This window comes from Ranitomeya variabilis, chromosome 3 (assembly GCF_051348905.1).
Source record: "Ranitomeya variabilis isolate aRanVar5 chromosome 3, aRanVar5.hap1, whole genome shotgun sequence".
Lineage (NCBI taxonomy): Eukaryota > Metazoa > Chordata > Amphibia > Anura > Dendrobatidae > Ranitomeya > Ranitomeya variabilis.
The window spans coordinates 55,247,859-55,258,903 of NC_135234.1; positions in this window are offsets into that span (position 1 = coordinate 55,247,859).

Sequence of the window (11,045 nt, forward strand, 5' to 3'; positions counted from 1 at the left end):
GGAGCCACCACTGAACATTACTAACAAATAAAGTAGCACTCTGTAACGCTATAGCATGCAAACATGAAATATATGAAACTGGAATTACATTACTGCTCTGGGATGCCACCTACCCATAATGGTAGGCTAGCAGCCCAGGAGAGGTACAGGTTAGGCTCCCAGCAAAGAGAATCACCTTATTGTTGGCTGCTGGGCACACATTAATTGGCTATTTTATGTGCTAGGTATCTTCCTTTTTTCCTATTTTCTAGAGCAGTAATGCAATTCCATTTTTATATATTTCATGTTTGCATGCTATAGTGTTACATTGTGCAATTTTATTTGTTAGTGATCATACCACAACCTGTGACCAGGGGAGGAAGCAAAGGACTAGACAGCATGAAATCGCAATGATTCTTTTTGAAAGGCAAAACATTTCTGCCTTATTTTAAGCAATAATTTACTTGAAAAAAATAATAATTTGTGATTCCGTGCTGTTCGGTCTTTATACTGTTTTGTTTCATCTCCTGTCCAGGAGATGTGGTATAATTAGACCATGTTCCTGCATGGTCAGACGGTCAATTATGGAACTTATTATTATTCAATAGGTCTATTAATTAAAATGTTGATTAAAATTAACTTTGCTAGTTGGAAATCCTTTTTCAGGAATACTATTGCAAAGAAGGGTTGCAGTTGGTCTGCAAGTACACATAGAAGCTATAGATCAGAAACATATTTGCATGGTCTAATAAGCAAACATTCCCAGCATTATTGCCAGAGATTGTGTGCTGAAAAGCCAGAAGTAAGCTGAAATTCAATTACATAAAAATATGTCCAGATCCATTGACCAATCCAGAGCAGAAACACGAGTTTCAGAGGCAGTTTTTTTCCCATGATTACCACACAAACCTACACCCGATTGCCTCTGGTAAATTCATACTACAGTATGTGCATATAGCATTACACCTTGTCCACTTCGTATGCTTTCGTATAAAGAAACATGGAGGTGTTCCTTAAAAATACTGTCTTTACCCTGTGCCCCGTATTCTTGACTCTTTTAGAAGTAGCCAAATACTACTCTGCAATATATTTTTATGGTAAATGGAACAACCTAATAGGAAAATTCACAATGACCAATGTAATTGGTAGAGTTCCTGGCCATTTTTTCAAGGTATGCCATAGCAATTTCCTATTTCTATACTGTATAGGTTAATATACTAGCTTTGTTTTAACATTACATTACAATGTAAAAAGACAGCATATACAATATCAAATTAAATTGAATGCTATTTCTTTACGACTTTTTGACATGTTAAACCAAAATAATATTACTATACTGTAGTACTGTGCTATAAGATGCACTTTTTAGCAATACAAATCTTACTAAACAGAGTGTGCATCTTATAGATGAGAAGCAATGTGTGATTCATCTTATAGAAGAGAAGCGAATACCAATGTATGATTTTTACATAATTAATTTGCATTTTATTGCATAAAATAAGGATCTGATACAATAGAAAAATAGAACTCAATATTTGGTACAAAAACCTTTGTTTGCAATTACAGAGGTCAGATGTTTCCTGTAGTCCTTGACCAAGTTTGCACACACTGCAGCAGGGATTTTGGCCCACTCCTCCATACCGATCTTCTCCAGATCTTTCAGGTTTCGGAGCTGTCACTGGGCAACATTGAGTTTCAGCTCCTCCAAAGATTTTCTATTGGGCTCAGGTCTGGAGATTGGCTAGGCCACTCCAGGACCTTGAAATGCTTCTTACGGAGCCACTCCTTGGTTGCTCTAGCTATGTGTTTTGGGTCATTGTCATGCTGGAAGACCAAGAGATTACCTATCTTTAATGCTCTTATTAAGAGAAGGAGGTTATTTGCCAAAATTTCAATACATGACTCCATCCATCCTCCCTTTAATATGCTGCAGTCATACAGTCCCCTTTGCAGAAAAACACTCTCAAATTAAGATGTTTCCCTCACCATGCTTCGCGGAAGGGATGGTATTCTTGGAGTTGTACTTATCTTTCTTCTTCCTCCACACACGGCGAGTGGAGTTGATGCAAAAAAGTTGTATTTTGGTCTCATCTGACCACATGACTTTCTCCCATGCCTCCTCTGGATCATCCAGATGGTCAGTGGTGAACTTTAAACAGGCCTGGACATGTGCTGGCGTGAGCAGGGAGACCTTGCGTGACCTGCAGGATTTTAATCCATGATACCGTGCTTTACTAATGGTAATGTTTGACACTGTAGTCCCAGCTTTCTTCACGTCATTGACCTGGTCCTCCTGTATAGTTCTTGACTGATTTCTGACCTATCGCATCAACAGTTGTTGCCTTCTCACCAGCTGCTTGCTTATTGTCCTGTAGTCCTTCCCAGCCTTGTGCAGGTCTACAATTTTGTCCCTGGTGTCCTTATACAGCTCTTTGGTCTAGACCATGGTGGAGAAGTTGGAGTGTGGTTGATTGTGTGGACAGGTGTCTTTTATACAGGTAACAAGTTCAAACAGGTGCAATTAATACAGGCAATGAGTGCAGAGTGAGGGCTTCTTACAAAAAAAAAGTTACAGGACTGTGAGAGACAGAATTCTTGCTGGTTGGTCAGTGATCAAATACTTATTTCATGCAATACAATGCAACTTAATTACGTAAAATTTATGCAATGTGATTTTCTGTTTTTTATTTTTAGATTCTGTCTCTCACAGTTGAAGTGTACCTACGATAAAAATTACAGACCTCTCCATTTGTTGTAGATTTGAAAACTTGTAAAATTGGCAGTGCATCAAATACATATTTTTCCCAAAGTACCTACCTCCCAACTTTGAAATGAAGGCAAGCTGAACATATACAGCAGTCCGCGCACACAGCATTTTGCCCCCAACACAGTATGATGCCCACAAAGTCACACTTCACACAATATGATGCACATACAGCCCCTTACTACACATGTTAATGTTCTCACAGTCCCCCGCACATAATATAATGCCCACACATGCCCCAAAGTACTTTACCCCACAGCCCCTCAAACAATATTAAGTCCTCACAATTAGTGTTGAGCATTCCGATACCGCAAGTATCGGGTATCGGCCGATACTTAGCGGTATCGGAATTCCGATACCGAGATCCGATACTTTTGTTGTATCGGGAATCGGTACCGGGATCGATATAATGTGTAAAATAAAGAATTAAAATAAAAAATATTGCTATACTCACCTCTCCGACGCAGCCTACACCTTACCGAGGAAACCGGCAGCCTTGTTTGCTTAAAATGCGCACGTTTACTGCCTTCCGTGACGTCACGGCTTCTGATTGGTCGCGTGCCGCCCATGTGACCGCGACGCGACCAATCACAACAAGCCGTGACGTAATTTTCAGGTCCTGAATGCCTAATTCTAGGCATTCAGGACATGAAAATTACGTCACAGCTTGTGATTGGTCGCGTGCCGCCCATGTGACCGCGACGCGACCAATCACAAGCCGTGACGTAATTTTCAGGTCCTGAATGCCTAATTCTAGGCATTCAGGACCTGAAAATTACATCACGGCTTGTTGTGATTGGTCGCGTCGCGGTCACATGGGCGGCACGCGACCAATCAGAAACCGTGACGTCACGGAAGGCAGTAAACGCGCGCATTTTAAGCAAACAAGGCTGCCGGTTTCCTCGGTAAGGTGCAGGCTGCGTCGGAGAGGTGAGTATAGCAATATTTTTTATTTTAATTCTTTATTTTACACATTAATATGGATCCCAGGGCCTGAAGGAGAGTTTCCTCTCCTTCAGACCCTGGGAACCATCAGGGATACCGTCCGATACTTGAGTCCCATTGACTTGTATTGGTATCGGGTATCGGTATTGGATTAGATCCGATACTTTGCCGGTATCGGCCGATACTTTCCGATACCGATACTTTCAAGTATCGGACGGTATCGCTCAACACTACTCACAATCGTTCACACAGTATGATGCCCCTCATAGTCCACAGCACACATGGTATGATACCCATGCAAACCTCACACAAAGTATGATGCCCCACAGTCCTAATAGTGCCTCTCACTCAGCCACTTCACTTGCCTGTGTTCTGCTCCTCTGTGGCTGAGCTGCTTTCTGCTGTCAGTCACCTAACATGAGAATATCATGTGACTTAAGGGTCCTTCATTCTCTACCCAGTCTGAAACTTGAATCAGGAATCTGACAGCCCCCTGCTCCAGCACTGTATTCAATAGTGTCTATGACCAGGATCCGGGATGGTTGGGAGGTATGACATGTGAATGCAGCAGAGTTATGTGTATGTGTGCACTGCAGAAAGTGTACAGTACTGTAACACTGTGTATGTGTGTGTGTTTGTGTGCTGTAACACTGTATATGCGTGTGCATGCTGTAAAACTGTGTGTCTGTGTGCTGTAAAACTGTGTATGTGTGCGTGCGGTAACACTGTATGTGTGTGTGCTGTGACACTGTGGATGTGTTTGCTGTAGCACTGTATGTGTGTGATGTAACACTGTGTATGTGTGTGTGCTGTAATACTGTATGTGCCGTAACACTGTGTATGTGTGCATGCTGTAACACTGTGTATGTGTGCATGCTGTAACACTGTGTATGTATGTGCTGTAACACTGTATGTGTGTGGAGCGGCCCCCAGATGCAGGGCAGCGGGGTACTCGGTACCAGGTCTTTCGGTTCGGGGAATGTCACGGAGGCCTGACCCGGTCCGTGGCCCTGCTAAGGGGCGCCCAATTAAAGATGTAGGTGACGGTGTAGGTCACAGTAAATGACAAGGACACAGGATTGCAGTCTCTTTACCTTTTTACTGAAGGCTTCGGCATCTGCAATCCAGAGCACTGCTAACAGGGCTGGCTGAGACCGTCCAGTCCGAAGGCACATCCAGAGTTCCCTTTGCAGGTGGAAATCAGTAGCCTTCCTACTAGCGCCTGTGTGTTGTAGTACCTCCCTGCTGAGCACCACGGGATAGTCCTCACAACTGTCGTGTATGTTTCTGTTGTTTCTCTCCGTCCCCCAGATGATATGGATAGGAAGTACCCGTATGACGGGGTAGGCCTGGAGTTATTTTATAGGGACCCTAGAGACGCCCCTCTCCCACAATTGCCTCCGTTGTCTTCATTAGGTGTAAAGGTGAGACAGCCAACCTAGAGTTAACTGCCCTGCCGTAGTTCAAAGTAATGCGTAGAGTCTATTACTTCCTCGGCGTTCCGGCCGCCGGCTAAGCGCCTCAGAAGGATGTTGCCGATCTCGGGGCATGACTCCTTCTGGTTCTATCGCCTTTGTGCTGTGATCTCGTTTCTCACTTTTCCACAATATACTTCACTTCGTGTCCTTTCTTAAGATGCTGCCGCAATGAGGTGCAGGCACGGCTCTGTAACGATCTGTCCTGTGCTAGGCCACTGTCAGGATTCCACCCCTGACAGGGACCCCCCTGAATCTTCCCAAGCAACCTCTTCTCTCACTAGATGTTACCTGGGCAAAACCCAGTCAGCTTCTCACTAACTTCCTATCCAACCCCCAGTTTTACCAGAGTGTGAGGAGTGGCCTAATACATAGAACCTTTTGCTCCCCCTGGTGGCCAGAGTGTGAAGTGTAATGTGTGACTGTGATACCTGGTCAGGTGAACTCCTTTAGTGCCATCAGACGTACCATCACTCCACTTAGCGGCAGAGCGACAATACTGCAACGACCAGGACTCTGGGGCGCTGCACTCCCCCCCGTTAAATCCAGTACTCCCGGACTGGGAAAAGAAGAACAACAATACATGTTAGCAAAAGACATACAAAATTTTAGAATGCTGTAAACAAGTAAATTTAACAGTGCTTCCCTTTATGGGAGGTGAGAACACTTGAACGTTACAAACAGAAACATGTTTACATTGTGTTGAAGATTTTAAATAACACTTATTAAATATCTAGCTATAAATAACTATCATTTCCCAGCTGGGCATACTATCTACTATCTACTAAGTGCAAACTTTTCTAGAACCATAATTTAACTTTTCCTTTAAGGGCGTATACTGGACCCACTAAAGGTATACTATAAGACTAAGAGTGCAAATCAACATTTTTTTATTTTTTTTTTAGTTCTCTTTCTCATATGCAGGACTCTCTTGTCTACCCCCACGGGCCTACTGCATCTTTCCTTGGCTTCCTATCATCAGTTCTATTAATCACTTTAACTTCAGTTTTATTCACATAACATTATCAACATTTCTATTTCTTATCACTATCTTTCTAACTACATACTACTACTATGTAAAACATTGTTACGGTCTAACTATTTAAGGCACGTTATGGGTTAAGCTAAGTGCAACATTTAGACATTCCCTTTAAGAGGGAAACCAAGTCTCTTCTGAGGTAGTGCAAACTCTCAAGTTGCAAGTCCGTTTAAAGCAAGAACTTCTGCGCTGTATTCAGGAACAGTCTCTTCAAAAAGCTCTTCTTTTTGTAAAACCAGTAGAGGGCACCTTTAAGAAGGTGCAAACTATATACAGCAACAGTTTGTGAATCATTCACCGTCCATGATTCGGCAGTCTTTGAGAAACGTGGAAAACTTGGGCAAAAACATAAAACAATAGGGATCCTGGGTCAACAAAGGGATCCCTTTAAGAACTAACCCTGGTCGGGTTTTAAAGTAGCAAAAACAGGAAAACAAACAGTTTTAAGGAACTATTTACAGTTTTCGGTTCTCCGAGGTTTAGTTGGACGGCTTCCAGGGCTGCACCTGGCACTTAACCCTTCTTGGCCTGGGAAGGGTGAAGTCCAGGGTTACACCCAGTGCTGGATAAACGCCGTTAATCCGTTTTTCATGTACGGTTAAGTCATGCGCAGTTAAGTCCCCCAGATGATATGGATAGGACGCACCCGTATGACGGGGTAGGCCTGGAGTTATTTTATAGGGACCCTAGAGATGCCCCTCTCCCACAATTGCCTCCGTTGTCTTCATTAGGTGTAAAGGTGAGACAGCCAACCTAGAGTTAACTGCCCTGCCGTAGTTCAAAGTAATGCGTAGAGTCTAGTACATCCTTGGCGTTCCAGCCGCCGGCTACGCGCCTCAGAAGGATGTTGCCGATCTCGGGGCACGACTCCTTCTGGTTCTATCGCCTTTGTGCTGTGATCTCGTTTCTCACTTCTCCATAATATATTCGTGTCCTTTCTTAAGATGCCGCCGCAATGAGGTGCAGGCACGGCTCCGTAACGATCTGTCCTGTGCTAGGCCACTGTCAGGATCCCACCCCTGACAGGGACCCCCCTGAATCTTCCCAAGCAACCTCTTCTCTCACTAGATGTTACCTGGGCAAAACCCAGTCAGCTTCTCACTAACTTCCTATCCAACCCCCAGTTTTACCAGAGTGTGAGGAGTGGCCTAATACATAAAACCTTTTGCTCCCCCTGGTGGCCATAGTGTGAAATATAATATGTGACTGTGATACCTGGTCAGCTGAACTCCTTTAGTGCCATCAGACGTACCATCACTCCCCTTAGCGGCAGAGCGACAATACTGCAATGACCAGGACTCTGGGGCGCTGCATGTGTGTTTGCTGTAACACTGCATATGTGTGTACATGCTGTAAAACTGTGTATGTCTGTGTGCTGTAACACTGTTAGTGTGTGCCGTAACATTGTGTATGCGTGTGCTGTAACAATGTGTATGTATGTGCTGTAACACTGCATATGTGTGTGCGTGTGTGTGTGTGCTATGACACTGTGGATGTATGTGCTGTAGCACTGTATGTGTGGGTATTCTAGCACTGTGTATGTGTGTGCATGCTGTAACACTGTGTATGTGCGTGCTGTAACACTGAGTATGTGCGTGCTGTAACACTATGCATGTGTGTGCTGTATAAATGATGTAACATTGTGTATGTTTACGTCATGTAACACTGTGTATGTGAATGCTGTGACACTGTGGATGTATGTGCTGTAGCACTGTATGTGTGTGATGTAACACTGTGTATGTGTGTGCATGCTGTATCACTGTGTCTGTGCATGCTGAAACACTGTGTGTGTGTGTGTGTGTGTGCAGTAACATTGTGTATGTTTGGGTGCTGTAACACTGTGCATGTGTTTGCTGTAACACTATATGTGCATGCTGTAACATTGTGTATTTGTTTGTGCTGTACCACTGTGTATGTGCGTGCTGCAACACTGTATGTGTGCATGCTGTAACACTATGTTTGTGCCTGCTGAAACACTTTGTATATGTGTCTGCTGTAACACTGTGTATGTGTATGCTGTTACATTGTGTATCTGTTTTGCAACACTGTGTATGTGTGTTGTAACACTGTATGTGTGTGTGCTGTAACACTGTGTATGTGTGTGTGCTGTAACATTGTGTGTGTGCTGTAACACTGTGTATATGTGCATGCTGTAACACTGTGTGTGTGTGTTGTAGCACTGTATGTGTGTGCTGTAACACTGTATGTGTGTGTGCTGTAACACAGTATATGTGTGCGTGCTGTAACATTGCATGTGTGTGCTGTAACACTGTGTAAGTGTGCTTGCTGTAACACTGTGCATGTGTGCATGCTGTAACACTGTGTTTGTGTGCGTGCTGTAACATTGCATGTGTGCGCTGTAACACTGTGCATGTGTCCGTGCTGTAACACTGTGCATGTGTGCGTGCTGTAACATTGCATGTGTGCGCTGTAACACTGTGTATGTGTGTGTGCTGTAACACTCTGTATGTGTGTGCTGTAACACTGTGTATGTGTGTGCTGTAACACTGTGTATGTGTGTGTGCTGTAACACTGTGTATGCATATTTTACATTCTGTAAAGAAATAGTGACTTTTAACTTTAAGCTCCCAATTGTACCCTAGAACATGAAGATTATGGGTATTCATTCTTCCACATTCTTTACATCTTGATAAAGTTTTAATTAGTAGAAATTAATTTTTTCCTATTTTCTACTATGTAAGCCTCGGGTGTGTCTTATGTTAAAGCGCGTCCTATAGTCTGAAAAATAGTGAAATGAGAAATTAAACAATGATATCAAAAAGTCATGAATAATCCACATAAAAATGTCCCCCCATAATGAATGTGGTTTTGCAGGCAATAAATCTACTTTATGATGTTTAGTGGAGACCAAAGATGTTATATAATTATACTAATGACTGCCCCCCAGAATGCTAAGGGGCAAACGCACAAAAAAAATTGACAGGTTGCCCAGCTCTACCATCTTGGTTTGATTGTGTTCCTATACCACTGTTGACAAGCACATCATTTCTGCAGCAGACCTCCTCGTCTGTGGCTACTTGATTTGTATTATACTACATTATATATACGTAAAATCTCATATAATCACCTGGGGAACATTATATATATATATATATATATATATATATATATATATATATATATATATATATATATATATATACATACATACATTTCTATGTAAAGTTCGAATCTGTTAAGCCACAATCTAGCCCATAAAAACAAAAGTCGACTTTGCAATAAAATAAAAAAGTGCTTTTTCTATCTTTTTCCCCTTTCAAAGGGTCTTCTTTCTATTTTTCGATCTATAAATCCTAGTCAATAGACTTTACAGCATGAGCAAGCCTTGGATTCCTGAGCTCGCACATGCACTGGGGGAGGCACAGCGTGATTCCACTATTAACTTGCTTTACAGGTGCAATATCCTTTCAACAGTAATTCATTTTAGACTTTATTGATCTGGGAAGAATTAGACCAGTAACCAAGGTAAAAGATTTAACCAACTGCTTATCTGTGGAGCGAATCTCAGAGGACTCAACAGACTGCATCGGCCAGTAAAAGGCTGAATTACAGCACGCAGTAAAACAAGGACACATATTATCCATAGACCGCAATTAGAAATGCAAACTTCAGCTTGTTTTCTGACATTCATAAAATGGTCCTGCTGCCTCCACCCCCATTGAAGTTTACAGACTTTGACTCAAGTACTACATATTTCCTTTGAAAAAAGCTTTCATGCACTGATTTCTATGTGTGCTTCTCACTAAATTAGAATATCATCAAAAAGTTAATTTATTTCAGTTCTTCAATACAAAAAGTGAAACTCATATATTATATAGTCATTACACACAGAGCGATCTATTTCAAGTGTTTATTTCTGTTAATGTTGATGATTATGACTTACAGTCAATGAAAACCCAAAAGTCATTATCTCAGTAAATTAGAATAATTAACAAAAAACATCTGCATAGGCTTCCTAAGTGTTTAGAACGGTCCCTTAGTCTGTCTCAGTAGCTCCACAATCATGGGGAAGACTGCTGACTTGACAGATGTACAGAAGGCAGTGATTAACACACTCCACAAGGAGTGTAAGCCACAAAAGGTCATTGATAATGTAGCTGGCTATTCACAGAGTGCTGTATCTAAGCATACTAGTAGAAAGTTGAGTGGAAGGAAAAAGCGTGGTACGAAAAGGTGCACAAGCAACCGGGATAACCACAGGATTATTAAAGGATTGTTAAGAAAAGGTCAGTCAAACATTTTGGGGAGATTCACAAGGAGTGGACTGCTGCTGGAGTTATTGCTTCAAGAGCCACCACACACAGACGTATCCAGGACATGGGCTACAAGTGTCACATTCCTTGTGTCAAGCCACTCATGACCAATAGACAACGCCAGAAGCGTCTTACCTGGGCCAAGGAGAAAATGAACTGGACTGTTACTCAGTGGTCCAAGCTGTTGTTTTCAGATTAAAGTAAATTTTGCATTTCATTTGGAAATCAAGGTCCCGGAGTCTGGAGGAAGAGTGGAGAGGCCACAATCCAAGCTGCTTGAGGTGTAGTGTGAAGTTTCCACAGTCAGTGATAGTTTGAAGAGCCATGTCTGCTTGTGTAGGTCCACTGTTTTTTATCAAGACCAAAGTCAGCGCAGCCATCTACCAGGAAATTTTAGAGCACTTCATGCTTCCCTCTGCCGACAAGCTTTTTTGGAGCTGGAAATTTCATTCTCCAGCAGGACTTGGCCCCTTCCACACTGCCAAAAGTACCAATACCTGGTTTACAAACAACAATATCACTGTGCTTGATTGGCAGCAAACTCGCCTGACCTCAACCCCATAGAGAAT